The following is a 16,145-nucleotide window of genomic DNA, read 5'->3' on the forward strand; positions in this document are numbered from 1 at the left end:
TCATTCCTCTGGACCGTAGATAAAACTAGTACTACCAAAGGATAACAGTCCTGCTCGAATATTCTACATCCACGGTAGGATCCAGCACAGGACAAGACACGAGCCCGTGCGCAATATACAAGTCGTACGCATGCCTGCCTTCCCCTCTCCATCTCGTTGCCAACTTGACATACATCAAGTAATCAAAACCGATGCATCCATGCAAACGCAACTACCAGGCTCTTTCCATTCCAAATTTAATACACTACTGATCCACAGCAATTAGCAGTAATCATGAAAGGGGCCGGCACGCCCCACGACAAGATCCGCGACGTCTGTCACCCCAGGCATGAAAGCGGTTCTCAGCACAGCAGGAAGTCACAATCTTGCTCTGTTAAAATACAGAAAAGAACACAGTAGCCTCGTGCAGGGAAGCGAATGGTATTGTACCAGCCAGTAGTCCATTGTATATGTACTCTATATAGTGCTAGTATTACTAGGTCGTATTGACTGGCATGCGTCCTTACTAAGCTTGACAAATAGAGTCGCGTAGAGCGTAGAGCCAGTCCAAGCAAGTAGGACTGCAGGCAAGTAGGACCCGCTGCTGCAACTGCAAGAGGCGCGTATTCACACCAGAGCTTCAAGAGGCCTAGTAGTAGATTTATAAAAATCTAAGTAGGATTTAACTACTATTAACAAGCTTATAACAGGACGAGGCCGTTGTCTTATAAAGAAGAAAGATAAGAAACGAGTAGGGGAGTTAGCAGGACATTATTTAGGACATTATTTAGGAGGTGCATATGTTCACACATGCGAGCGCGACTGAAGGAGTTTTTCATACGTGCAAAGCAAAACATGCAGTATCTAAGAGCAAGTGGGATGTGTTGTCGACAATCCGTCAGGTCGTCGTCACCCTTGGCATCGTGGAATTAGGTCCATCACGGCCGTTGAAAAAACAGGCCGTTCCCGTCCCGGTCCACTGCTTACGAGTGAGTGCTGAATCTTGTTGGCTTTACGACATTTGCGATTTGGGTACGACCTTACCGTACAGAAAGAGCAGTCTGACGCAACTTAACAGTCCCAAAAGCTCTTGATGCAAGGTTATAAAGCCACCTGAACCAGCATCAAGTTGCCAACATGTTGATTATACTGTAGACAACCGCATTCTGCTCCCTTCCTTTCCAACCGCAGAGTTGATTTCGGGCGAAACTCGGCTTGTGCTTTACATGTGTGTTTTTATTTCGTTTTTGTGCGGGAGAATGCTTTACATGTGTTCAAAGTAAGAACGACGATGTGATGGTAATAAAGTGAAAGGTACCATACATCATACGGTTCAAAAGAAAATGCCATGGAAGGGGACTAATATCTTACTACTACATAGTTGGGAATGTAGAAAGATAGCTCCGGGTCAAAAACTCAACATTGTGGTATCCAGTTCAAAAAAAAAAAAAACATTGTGAGCGGTCTTGACAGGGCGAGAACGTATTCACGTTTCACCGTATTCTCCAAGACAGAAAAGCAAAGCTTGACCGGATCAAGAAAACAAGTTAAACATTCGGCCGGCACGACATGCAACTGCTAGTAGTAGTATACATGTGCAGGTCGCCGTCGTAAATCTGATTCGGTTTTACTATGACTCAACCATAAAGACTTGGCCAAACAGAGGCTGCTCAGCATAGATTCTTACGACTGGTAAATTTTTGTCTCTGGTACGTGACTAGCATTTATTTTCCCTCATCGAGTTAATCGTCAATTTAGCTTAAAAAAAGAGTTAATCGTCAATTTTGTGCCAGTGTTGAACTCGCAGAATTTTGGACAAAGTGAATGAAGCTGGCCCAACCTGCCAGCCCATTTATTTGCCCGTTCCCTCGACCGAAAAACTGAATGAAGTAAGGGAAACGTTTTCCGTCGGTGCGCCCGCCGAATGATCGGCCGGTGGCGTGCGAGTGGTATGACTCCACTCAAGCAAACGGTGCCTGATTGGCTGCCCACGATTGTTAGCCCAACCCTATTGGCCCATCACCGCTCATTCCTCTCGACCCTTATCCCGTACAGACTCTTCTCGACCACTCATTCATCCCTTTTCTCATCCCCTACCTTCAGCGAGCGGCCAAAGCAAGCCACCGGAAAAATCACCTCCGCTTCCTCCCGTAGAACCTTGCAACTCCGGTGACCCTCGACTGGACGGTGGCGAAGGCATTGCAGAACCTGTTGCATGCGCTCATGCTACAACCGCTAACCAAAAAGCTTCGAACGAGATGAAAAAAAGCTTTCAACCAGATATATAAAAAGCTGCAAGCAGTCATTGCCATGGCGGAATGCTACAACCGTTGACATAAAATGCTACTCCTACAACCCTTGATGAAAAAAGCTTCAACCGAAACGATAGAGAAAGCATTAACCAAGACTGCTACAAAGAAAAATAGCTACAGCCGTTGATAGAAAAGTTTCGACCGTAGATGAAAAAAGCTACAACCATGGAAAGAGAAAGCTACAACCATACACTGCATAATCATAAAAGTTGCATCCGTTGTAGAGAAAGCTTCAATGGTATGTGCGAAAAGCTTCAACCGGCGTGCGTTGTCACTGGAGCTGCAATCACAGTTGATGGCCTGGTGGCCGTCGTCAACGCAATTTCGTGCAACGATGAGCATCAACGGCGAGGGGCGGCGACGGAGCTACAACCGGGGAGAGCTACAAGCATCGCCGCTGCAAGCTACAACCGCAGATGCAGTTGTTTCATGCGTCGCGGCGACGATGAGGACGGCCAGCGAGGGTTGAAAGCGGTGACGGGGACGGGCGGCGAGGGTGGAGACCGGCGACGGGGATGGCCGTCGAGGGTGTGGACCGGTGACGAGGACGGCTACCAGAAGGGATAGGTGGCGCAGCGCCGCGCAGCCCGAGCGAGGGGATCGAGCCCGAGGAAGAAGAAGCTGGGGCGATTATTTTTTGCTCCAGATCCAACCGCCGCACGGCTCGTATCGAACGGCCAGGGCTGGACCGGCCGAAATTTTCGGCCGGCGCACCGGCGCCTAGCGGTGCCCATGAAGTAAACGAGCGCGGCGACGGCAAATCCCAAGCGGCGCCCGTTTTAGTTCTTTTCACTAATGGCCGCATACCCCCGCAGCGGCTTGGGCTCGGCCCGTCTATGTTCTTTTTTCTGCTTTCATCCCGCAAAAAAAAGCACAAGCGTGGGTGGGAATGGAACCATCACTTCTTCGGTCTATGTAAGTCGCAGTAACCAACCGGACAACCAGATCGTATGTGTTCATTTACATCCTCTTCTTTCTTTTGTTCTTTTTCTTTCTTTTTCTTTTTTCCTTTTCTCTTTTAATTTCTTTTTCTTTGTTAAATGCGTGAACGTTTTTCAATTTCTTGAAGTTTTTTTTCAAAATCCGATGAACCTTTTTCAAATTTGTGAACTGTTTTTCCAAATCGATGAAATTTTTTTAAAGCTGATGAACTCTTTTTCAAAACCGATGAACTCTTTTTCGAAATCGATGAACTCTTTTTGAAAATCGATGAACTCTTTTCAAAATCGATGAACTATTTTTCAAAATCGATGAACTCTTTTTCGAAATCGATGAACTTTTTTGAAAATCGATGAACTCTTCTCTAAATCGATGAACTTTTTTTCAAGATCGATGAACTCTTTTTTGAAATTGATGAACTCTTTTGAAAATCGATGAACTTTTTTTTCAAAATCAATGAACTCTTTTCAAAATCATTGAACTCTTTTCAAAATCGATGAACTTTTTTCAAAATCAAGTTTTTTTAAAAAAATCAGTGAACTTCTTAAAAAGATCTATGAATAGGATTACCGCCCCCCCCCCCCATTTTCAAATTGTGAATTTAAAATACTTTAATTGTTTTTAGTCCTTTTAATTGACATAGACACAAATACTGTACTGGAATGAGTTTCTCTTTTCTTTCCTTTTTCTTTGTTTCTCTTCAGTTTTCTTTATTTCTTTCTCTGGTTTTCATTGGGTTTTCTTTTCTTTCCCTTTTCTTCATTTTCTCTTCGGTTTTGTTTCTTTCTTTCTCGCTTTTCAAAAGTTTTCTTTGTCTACTTTCGGGTTTCATTTTTTCGTACTAATTGAGAAGTATTTTTCTAACACATTTTTTTACATACTAATGCATTTTTCTAACACATGTTTCACATTTTTTAATGCTTGATTACATTTTTTTATACCAAACTAAAAAATAGTCCACGGGCAACATTTTTTCTATACATATTTAACAGTTTAGTTTTTGAAATGCTTTATTAAAATATTTCAAATACAAGTTTAAAAAAATTAATACATGGACAACATTTTTTTATACATATTCAACTTTTTCAAATACAAGTTTAACATTTGTTGAATATACTGTCAACGTTGTTAGTATACATATTTAACATTTTTCAAATACAAGTTACACATTTTTCTAAATACATGGTCAATATTTTTTAATACACATTTAACATTTTCCAAATACAAGTTTAACATTTTTGGAATACATGGTCAACATTTTTTCTATACAAATTTAAAATTTTAAAATGCAAGTTTAACATTTTTTAATACATGGTCAACATTTTTCTATATACATTTATCTTTTTATAAATACAAGTTTAACATTTTTTAATACATGTGCAACATTTTTCTATACACATTTAACATTTTAAAATCAAGCTTACCATTTTCTTAATGCATGGTCAATGTTTTTTCTATACGCATTTAACATTCTTGAAATACAAGTTTAACATTTTTAATACACATTTAACATTCTAAAATGCAGTTTAATATTTTGTTAATACATGGTCAGCATTTTTTCTATTCACATTTAAGTTTTTTAAATAACTGACAAAAATTTAAAATATAATTTAATTATATTTTTGTAATATATATGTTTATTATTTTCGGAAGTGTAAACAAAATTAAAAAAGAAACAAAAATAAACTTGAAAGGAAAACAGAAGAAAAAAACAGAGGATGTGTCCTCCAAAGCACGTGGGCTGGTCCATATGGAGCTACCCTGACGCGAGGGTTTCCCTAGGTCTCGCTTAAAGCGGGAGTCGTAATCTCGCCAACTAACAATCGCTAGTCCAATATGTGTTTCTTTCAGAGTCTTGTTGGACACCGAGTACTTGGCCGGAGTGGCAGAGAAGCAACCAAATAGAGAAAGGAATTTTGAAGTGAGATGGTTAGGAGAGGAAACAGTGAACGAGATTGTCACCACGGCTTGGCAGAAAGCACTACACCGCGGTCTCTGTCCTACCACCATGGACAAGATTAATGCCATTCACAAAGATCACGCTTGGGACCGTAGTGTGTTGAAGCAGCCGCATGCCAGAATGAAAAAGGCGAGACAGGAACTCGAGAGCTTGATGAGAGAACCGTACTCAGCTGAGATAAAGATGAAACAGAAGGAACTTTCAGTCCTAGTTGAAAACTTATTAGAACATGACGAAATATATTGGGCCCAAAGAGGCCGGGTGAATTGGCTAAAGAAGGGAGATCGCAAATCTTCGTACTTTCAGCATTGTGCGTCAGCGAGGAGGAGGAATCTTATAAAAAACTGAAGAATGATAGTCACAATTGGGTGGAAGGTAATGACAATTTGAAGCCACTAGTTCATGACTACTTTGGCAGTCTTTTTACTTCTTGTGCAGAAGATATAGGTCATGGTTTATTATCTTCTATAAAACCCATCGTAACAATGACATGAATGAATTTTTGGTTGCTCCGTATACAGGAGGACGTGTGCAAGGCCCTTTTTTCAAATTGGGGACATGAAGGCGCCAGGGCTTGACGGGCTACATGCCATCTTTTTCAAAAGGTTCTGGCATATATTGGGAGAGGAGCTTACAAAGGAGGTTCTGGACACAATAAATAATAAGAAGATACCGACTGGATGGAATTCCATTAATATTGTTTTGATACCCAAGGTTGTGTCCAGAGGTAATATCTCAGTACAGGCCTATCAGCCTTTGTAATGTAGTTTATAAGATTATTGCGAAGATGATTGCTAACAGGCTAAAGAGGATCCTACCATAGATTATTTGTCCTACACAGAGTGCATTTGTTTCAGGTAGGTCGATCACCCACAACCTACTGGTGGCCTATGAGTGTTTCCACACACTGAAGAAGAAGACACATGGGAACTCTGGGTTTTGTGCAGTAAAGCTTGATATGAATAAAGCTTATGATAGAATGGAATGGGGCTTCTTGGAGAGGATGATGAGGAGAATGGGATTCAATGAGCAATGGATTGGGTTGATAATGGAATGGGTTTCTTCTGTCAGCTATAGGGTCCGTTTTAATGATACAGAGACAGAAGGGCTCTCTAGTATGCTAACTCATGAGGAGGAGGTGGGACACCTGGAGGGAATTAAAGTTTGTAGAAGTGCCCCCACTATCTCACACCTTCTTTTTGCACATGACTCTCTAATCTTAATGAAGGCCAATATGCTAAGTGCTAACACATTAAAAAGAGTTTTGGATACTTATTGTGGGAGCTCAGGTTAGATGGTAAGCAATGCCAAATCTAGTATATTTTTCAGCCCAAATACTCCAGTTGGTACAAGAGAGGATGTTTGTGGGGAACTACATATTGTAACTGAAGCCCTCTCAGATAAGTATTTGGGGTTGCCCACTATAGTTGGTGTTGATAGAAGTGATTATTTTCAGCACCTTGTTGGCCGAGTTTGTCAGCGTCTCAAAGGGTGGAAGGAAAAATTCCTTTTAGTGCAGGGCAAGGAAATCTTATTAAAGTCAGTGGCCCAACAATTCCATCTTATGCAATGTCAATATTTAAACTCCCTAAAGGAATTTGCAAAACAATCACTGATGAATTAGCTGGTTTTTGGTGGGGTGATGGTGAGGAGAAGAAACAAATGCATTGGTGTGCATGGTGGAAAATGTGTGTACCGAAGAAGAAGAAAGGGGGCTTGGGATTTAGATACCTTCACAGTTTTAACCTTGCTATTTAGCAAAATAGTGTTGGAGACTAATCCAGAACCCAGACTCTCTGTGTGCACGTGTTTTGAGCGCAAAATATTATCCCGACAGAAACATCTTGCAAGTTGTACCAAAGAACGGGTCGTCATTTACTTGGCAGAGCATAGTTGCAGGTATTCAAACTTTCCAGAAGGGGTGCAGTTGGTGTGTATGTACAGGAGCACAGATTGATATATGGCCGGATCCCTGGATCCCTTCGAGTCCTTCAAGGAAGGTAATCACCCCTAGAGGTGCAAGGATGCTCAAATTTGTGGAAGACCTTATTGATCCACACATTGGACAGTGAGATGAAGTGCTCATCAGAGATGTATTCTCTCTTGTTGATGCTCATAGGATCCTTCAAATACCTTTGAATGTATGGATTATGGAGGATTGTATTGCTTGGAACTACATGCGATCGGGAACCTTTTCGGTAAGATCGGTGATACGTCTCCGTCGTATCTACTTTTCCAAACACTTTTGCCCTTGTTTTGGACTCTAACCTGCATGATTTGAATGGAACTAACCCGGACTGACGCTGTTTTCAGCAGAATTGCCATGGTGTTATTTATGTGCAGAAACAAAAGTTCTTGGAATGACCTGAAACTCCACGAAACTTATTTTTGGAAAATAATAAAAATACTGGAAGAAGAATCCACGTCAGGGGGCCTCCACCTGTCCACGAGGGTGGGGGGCACGCCTGCCTCCTGCCTCGTGGGCCCCCTGACGCTCCACCGACCGCAACTCCAACTCCATATATTCATGTTCGGGGAGAAAAAAAATCAAGGAGAAGGATTCATCGCGTTTTACGATACGGAGCCGCTGCCAAGCCCTAAAACCTCTCGGGAGGGCTGATTTGGAGTCCGTTCGGGGCTCCGGAGAGGGGAATCCGTCGCCGTCGTCATCATCAACCATCCTCCATCACCAATTTCATGATGCTCACCGCCGTGCCTGAGTAATTCCATGCTGGACGGTGATGGGTTGGATGAGATTTATCATGTAATCGAGTTAGTTTTGTTAGGGTTTGATCCCTAGTATCCACTATGTCCCGAGATTGATGTTGCTATGACTTTGCTATGCTTAATGCTTGTCACTAGGGCCCGAGTGCCATGATTTCAGATCTGAACCTATTATGTTTTCATGAATATATGTGAGTTCTTGATCCTATCTTGCAAGTCTATAGTCACCTACTATGTGTTATGATCCGGCAACCCCGAAGTGACAATAATCGGGACCACTCCCGGTGATGACCGTAGTTTGAGGAGTTCATGTATTCACTATGTGTTAATGCTTTGGTCCGGTACTCTATTAAAAAGAGGCCTTAATATCCCTTAGTTTCCGCTAGGACCCTTCTGCCACGGGAGGGTAGGACAAAAGATGTCATGCAAGTTCTTTTCCATAAGCACGTATGACTATATTTAGAATACATGCCTACATTACATTGATGAATTGGAGCTAGTTCTCTGTCACCCTATGTTATGACTGTTACATGATGAACCGCATCCGGCATAATTCTCCATCACCGATCCAATGCCTACGAGCTTTTCACATATTGTTCTTCGCTTATTTACTTTTCCGTTGCTACTATTACAATCACTACAAAACCCAAAAATATTACTTTTGCTATCGTTACCGTTACTTCCATACTACTTTGCTACTAAATACTTTGCTGCAGATATTAAGTTATCCAGGTGTGGTTGAATTGACAACTCAATTGCTAATACTTGAGAATATTCTTTGGCTCCCCTTGTGTCGAATCAATAAATTCGGGTTGAATACTCTACCCTCGAAAACTGTTGCGATCCCCTATACTTGCGGGTTATCAAGACTATTTTCTGGCGCCGTTGCCGGGGAGCATAGCTCTATTCTTTGAGTCACTTGGGATTTATATCTGCTGGTCACTATGAGGAACTTGAAAGACGAGAAAACAAAAAGTTATCCCTCAACTACGAGGTCAGGTAAGGAACTGCCATCTAGCTCTGCACTTGATTCACCTTCTGTTTTGAGTAAGCTTGCGACACCTAAACCTGCTTCTGCTATTAATTCTGATATGTCGCATGTTATTGATGATGCCACTTCTGCTATGCATGATACTTATGATGAAACTACTTCTATGCTTGATAGTACTGTGCCACTTGGTGAATTTCTTGATGAACAACTTGCTAGGGATAGAGAGAATGATATTATTGAAACTGATAATATTGAAGATAGTGATGATGAAGACTCTCCCCCTAATAAATATGAATTGCCTGTTGTGCCTGAGGGTTATGTTCTGGATGAAGAATCTGCTAGAGCCATTCTTGCTTGCAATGATAGAAGTGATCTTAAGAAATTATTAGCTAAATGGAAGCAGCAATCTCTTAATGCTAGAATGAAACCTGACCCTGCTTTTGCTACTTCACCTATCTGTGTTACTGATAAGGATTATGAATTCTCTGTTGATCCTAATATAATTACTTTGGTTGAATCTGATCCTTTTTATGGCTATGAATCTGAAACTGTTGTGGCACATCTTACCAAATTAAATGACATAGCCACCCTGTTTCACTAATGATGAGAGAACTCGCTACCTTTATATCCTTAAAATATTTCCGTTCTCATTAAAGGGTGATGCCAAGATATGGTTTAATTCTCTTGATCCTGGTTGTGTGCGTAGTCCCCAGGATATGATTTATTACTTCTCTGCTAAATATTTCCCTGCTCATAAGAAACAAGCTGCTTTAAGGGACCTATATAATTTTTTGCAAATTGAAGAAGAGAGTCTCCCACAAGCTTGGGGGAGGCTTCTCCAATTACTTAATGCTTTGCATGATCATCCTCTCAAGAAAAATGAAATACTTGATATCTTTTATAATGGACTAACCGATGCTTAGAGAGATAACCTGGATAGTTGCGCTGGTTCTGTTTTCAGGGAAAGAACACCGGATGAAGCTGAGATTCTATTGAATAATATGTTGACAAATGAAAATAATTGGACACTTCCTGAGCCAGCTCCTGAACCTATTCCTAAACCAACTCCGAAGAAAAGAGGTGTTCTGTTTCTCAGTCCTGAAGATATGCAAGAGGCAAAGAAATCTATGAAAGAAAAGGGTATTAAAGCTGAAGATGTCAAGAATTTACCTCCCATTGAAGAAATACATGGTCTTAATTTACCGCCTGTTCAAGAAATATATGATCTTAATCCTTCACCTATTGAAGAAACACATGGTCTTGATAACCCGACACAGGTAGTAAAGGTAAATTCTCTCTATAGATTTGATGAAGGTGATATTCCTCACTATAAGTCTGCTAGACAATGCTTAGAAGAGTTTGATAATTTTATTGTCAAAGAAGAAAACTTCAATGCTTATTTTGGTAGACAATTGAAATACAATTCCGATACGCTTGAACACTTGGGTGATTATATGTCTAGAGTTAAAGGTGAACTTAAACTCATTACTAAACATGCTTCTATGGTTACCACTCAAGTAGAACAAGTACTTAAAGCTCAGAATGATTTGCTCAATGAATTGAACAGTAAGAATAATGATTATGCTGTTAGAGTGGCTACTAGAACTGGTAAAATGACTCAGGAACCTTTGTATCCTGAAGGCCACCCTAAGAGAATTGAGCAAGATTCTCAGAGAAATAATATTGATGCACCTAGTCCTTCTAAAAAGAAGAAAAAGAAAAATGATAGGACTTTGCATGATTCTAGTGAACCTATTGCTGAAACACCTGAGAATCCAAATGATATTTCTATTTTTGATGCTGAAACACAATCTGGTAATGAACATGACCCTAGTGAAAATATTAATGAAGATGTTCATGATGATGCTCAACCTAGCAATGACAATGATGTAGAAATTGAACCTGCTGTTGATCTTGATAACCCACAATCAAAGAATCAACGTTATGATAAGAGAGACTTTGTTGCTAGGAAATATGGTAAATAAAGAGAACCATGGGTTCAGAAACCCATGCCTTTTCCTCCCAAACCATCCAAGAAAAAGGATGATGAGGATTTTCAGCGCTTTGCTGAAATGATTAGACCTATCTTTTTGCGTATGCGTTTGACTGATATGCTTAAAATGAATCCTTATGCTAAGTATATGAAAGAAATTGTCACTAATAAAAGAAAGATACCGGAAGCTGAAATTTCCACCATGCTTGCTAATTACACTTTTAAGGGTGGAATACCTAAGAAACTAGGAGATCCAGGAGTACCAACTATACCATGCTCCATTAAAAGAAACTATGTTAAAACTGCTTTATGTGATCTTGGAGCCGGTGTTAGTGTTATGCCTCTCTCTTTATATCGTAGACTTGGCTTGAATACGTTGACACCTACTGAAATATCTTTGCAAATGGCTGATAAATCAACTGCTATACCTGTCGGTATTTGTGACGATGTGCCTGTTGTGGTTGCAAACGTTACTATTTTAACGGACTTTGTTATTCTTGATATTCCCGAGGACGATAGTATGTCTATTATTCTTGGAAGACCTTTTTTGAATACTGCAGGGGCTGTTATTGATTGCAACAAAGGCAATGTCACTTTTCATGTTAATGGTAATGAGCATACGGTACACTTTCCGCGGAAACAACCTCAAGTCCACAGTATCAATTCTATTGGAAAAATTCCATCGATTATTTTTGGAGGTTTTGAATTTCCTCTACCTACTGTCAAGAAGAAATATGATATTCTTATTATTGGGGATGTGCATATCCCCGTTGAGGTAACATAGTGTTATTCGAAAGTTCTCCGGTTCCATGTTAGTCGGAATGAGTTTGTTAACAAGACTTGATCAACCTTGTTAGTGGATTCCTTTTGATGAGCATGAGATGGATGAAACTAGAAAGCACAACCTTCTGTACCCTCCTTTTACTTTCTGTTATTTAGTTGAAATAAAGTAAAAATAGTATTTTCCTGTCTGTTTTCCGAATTATCCGTGCAATATAAAAATACCCCAAAAATAAAAGTTCTCCAAATGCCCTGAAAATGGAATATGATTTTTTCTGGAATATTTGAGAATATCTGGCACTGAGAACACAGCAGGGGGAGCAAGCACCTGGCCACGAGGGTCCAGGGCGCGCCCCCCTGCCTCGTGGGCCCACGGTGGCTCCCCTCCACTTATTCCTGCATCCACACACTTCTTCTTCCTCCCAAAAAAATCACCATCTAGCTCAAGCACGAGTTCTAGCTCATTTTGCTGCAATTTTCGATCTCCTTGCTCAATGCACCTCTCACAAAACTGCTTTGGGAGATTGTTCCTTGGTATGTGACTCCTCCATTTGTCCAATTAGTTTTTGTTCTAGTGCTTGATTCATTGCAAATTTATGCTGCCTAGGTGACCATGTTCTTGAGCTTGCATGTCAAATTTATATGGTTCCAAGTAGTTCTAATGGATGATATAGGCTCTAGGCACTTGTAGGAGTAGTTGCTATCAATTTTGTTGAGCTTGGTTCACTTTTATTTGAAGTTACTAAAAAATTCAGAATTTTTCAGAAAATAATGAAGAGATTTTTTAGGGGCTCATCGAGCCGAAGCTCGAAGGAAAAGCAAAGTGAAGAAGCAGACAGGTGCTACCTCTTGAGCACTGCGTTGGTTTTCCCTTGAAGAGGAAAGGGTGATGCAGCAAAGTAGTGTAAGTATTTCCCTCCGTTTTTGCGAACCAAGGTATCAATCCAGTAGGAGGTCAAGCAGGAGTCCCTCGCACCTACACAAACAAATAAATCCTCGCAACCAACGCGATAAGGGGTTGTCAATCCCTACACGGTCACTTACGAGAGTGAGATCTGATAGATATGATAAGATAATATTTTTGGTATTTTTGTGATAAAGATGCAAAGTAAATAAAACAAAATAAAAACGGCGAAAGAAATAGCTGAGTGTTGGAAGATTAATATGATGGAAAATAGACCCGGGGGCCATAGGTTTCAGTAGTGGCTTCTCTCGAGAGCATAAGTATTTACGGTGGGTGAACAAATTACTGTTGAGAAATTGACAGAATTGAGCATAGTTATGAGAATATCTAGGTATGATCATGTATATAGGCATCACGTCCGAGACAAGTAGACCGACTCCTGCCTGCATCTACTACTATTACTCCACACATCGACCGCTATTCAGCATGCATCTAGAGTATTAAGTTCATAAGAACAGAGTAATGCTTTAAGCAAGATGACATGATGTAGATTGATAAACTCATGCAATATGATATAAACCCCATCTTGTTATCCTCGATGGCAACAATACAATACGTGCCTTGCTGCCCCTACTGTCACTGGGAAAGGACACCGCAAGATTGAACCCAAAGCTAAGCACTTCTCAAATTGCAAGAAAGATCAATCTAGTAGGCCAAACCAAACTGATAATTCGAAGAGACTTGCAAAGATAACCAATCATACATAAACGAATTCAGAAGATTCAAATATTGTTCATAGATAAACTTGATCATAAACCCACAATTCATCGGTCTCAACAAACACACCGCAAAAGAAGATTACATCGAATAGATCTCCATGAGAGAGGGGGAGAACATTGTATTGAGATCCAAAAAGAGAGAGGAAGCCATCTAGCTAATAACTATGGACCCGAAGGTCTGAGGTAAACTACTCACACTTCATCGGAGAGGCTATGGTGTTGATGTAGAAGCCCTCTGTGATCGATGCCCCCTCCGGTGGAGCTCCGGAACAGGCCCCAAGATGGGATCCCACGGGTACAGAAGGTTGCGGCGGTGGAATTAGGTTTTTGGCTCCGTATCTGGTAGTTTGGGGGTACGTAGGTATATATAGGAGGAAGGAGTACGTCGGTGGAGCAAAGTGGGGCCCACGAGGGTGGAGGGCGCGCCTGGGGGGGGGGGGGTAGGCGCGCCCCCTACCTCGTGGCTTCTTGGTAGCTTTCTTGACGTAGGGTCCAAGTCCTCTGGATCATGTTCGTTCCGAAAATCACGTTCCCGAAGGTTTCATTCCGTTTGGACTCCGTTTGATATTCTTTTTCTGCGAAACTCTGAAATAGGCAAAAAACAGCAATTCTGGGTTGGGCCTCTGGTTAATAGGTTAGTCCAAAAATAATATAAAAGTTTATAATAAAGCCCAATAATGTCCAAAACAGAATATAATATAGCATGGAACAATAAAAAATTATAGATACGTTGGAGACGTATCAAGCATCCCCAAGCTTAATTCCTGCTCGTCCTCGAGTAGGTAATGATAAAAAAACAAATTTTTTGATGTGGAATGCTACTTGGCATAATTTCAATGTAATTCTTCTTAATTGTGGTATGAATATTCAGATCCGAAAGACTCAAGATAAAAGTTCAATATTGACATAAAAATAATAATACTTCAAGCATACTAACTAAGCAATTATGTCCTCTCAAAATAACATGGCCAATGAAAGTTCATCCCTACAAAATCATATAGTTTAGTCATGCTCCATTTTCGTCACACAAGAATGCTCTCATCATGCACAACCCCGATGACAAGCCAAGCAATTGTTTCATACTTTAGTAATCTCAAACTTTTTCAACCTTCACGCAATACATGAGCGTGAGCCATGGATATAGCACTATGGGTGGAATAGAATATGATGATGGGGGTTATGTGGAGAAGACAAAAAAGGAGAAAGTCTCACATCAACGAGGCTAATCAATGAGCTATGGAGATGCCCATCGATTGATGTTAATGCAAGGAGTAGGGATTGCCATGCAACGGATGCACTAGAGCTATAAATATATAAAAGCTCAACAAAAGAAACTAAGTGGGTGTGCATCCAACTTGCTTGCTCACGAAGACCTAGGGCACTTGAGGAGGCCCATTGTTGGAATATACAAGCCAAGTTCTATAATGAAAAATTCCCACTAGTATATGAAAGTGACAAAATAAGAGACTCTCTATCATGAAGATTATGGTGCTACTTTGAAGCACAAGTGTGGTAAAAGGATAGTAACATTGTCCCTTCTCTCTTTTTCTCTCATTTTTTTGGGCCTTCTCTTTTTTTATGGCCTTTCTCTCTCCTTTTTTTCTTCCTCACTTGGGACAATGCTCTAGAAAATGATGATCATCACACTTCTATTTATTTACAACTCAATGATTACAACTCGATACTAGAACAAAGTATGACTCTATATGAATGCCTCCGGCGCTGTACCGGGATATGCAATGAACCAAGAGTGACATGTATGAAAGAATTATGAACGGTGGCTTTGCCACAAATACTATGTCAACTACATGATCATGCAAAGCAATATGACAATGATGAACGTGTCATGATAAACGGAACGGTGGAAAGTTGCATGGCAATATATCTCGGAATGGCTATGGAAATGCCATAATAGGTAGGTATGGTGGCTGTTTTGAGGAAGATATAAGGAGGTTTATGTGTGAAAGAGCGTATCATATCACGGGGTTTGGATGCACCGGCGAAGTTTGCACCAACTCCCAATGTGAGAAAGGGCAATGCACGGTACCGAAGAGGCTAGCAATGATGGAAATGTGAGAGTGCGTATAATCCATGGACTCAACATTAGTCATAAAGAACTCACATACTTATTGCAAAAATCTACAAGTCATCACAAACCAAGCACTACGCGCATGCTCCTAGGGGGATAGATTGGTAGGAAAAGACCATCGCTCGTCCCCGACCGCCACTCATAAGGAGGACAATCAAAGAGCACCTCATGTTTCAAATTTGTTACATAACGTTTACCATACGTGCATGCTACGGGACTTGCAAATTTCAACACAAGTATTTCTCAAATTCACAACTACTCAACTAGCACAACTTTAATATCACTACCTCCATGTCTCAAAACAATCACCAAGCATCAAACTTCTCTTAGTATTCAACACACTCATAAGATTTTTTTTACTAATCTTGAATACCTAGCATATTAGGATTTTTTTAAGCAAATTACCATGCTATTTAAGACTCTCAAAATAATCTAAGTGAAGCATGAGAGATCAATAGTTTCTATAAAACGAATCCACCACCGTGCTCTAAAAGATATAAGTGAAGTACTAGAGCAAAAACAATATAACTCAAAAGATATAAGTGAAGCACATAGAGTATTCTAATAATTTCTGAATCATGTGTGTCTCTCTCAAAAGGTGTGTACAGCAAGGATGAATGTGGTAAACTAAAAAATAAAGACTCAAATAATACAAGACGCTCCAAGCAAAACACATATCATGTGGTGAATAAAAA

Source organism: Triticum aestivum, chromosome 6D (assembly GCF_018294505.1).
Source record: "Triticum aestivum cultivar Chinese Spring chromosome 6D, IWGSC CS RefSeq v2.1, whole genome shotgun sequence".
In the NCBI taxonomy this organism is placed as follows: Eukaryota; Viridiplantae; Streptophyta; class Magnoliopsida; order Poales; family Poaceae; genus Triticum; species Triticum aestivum.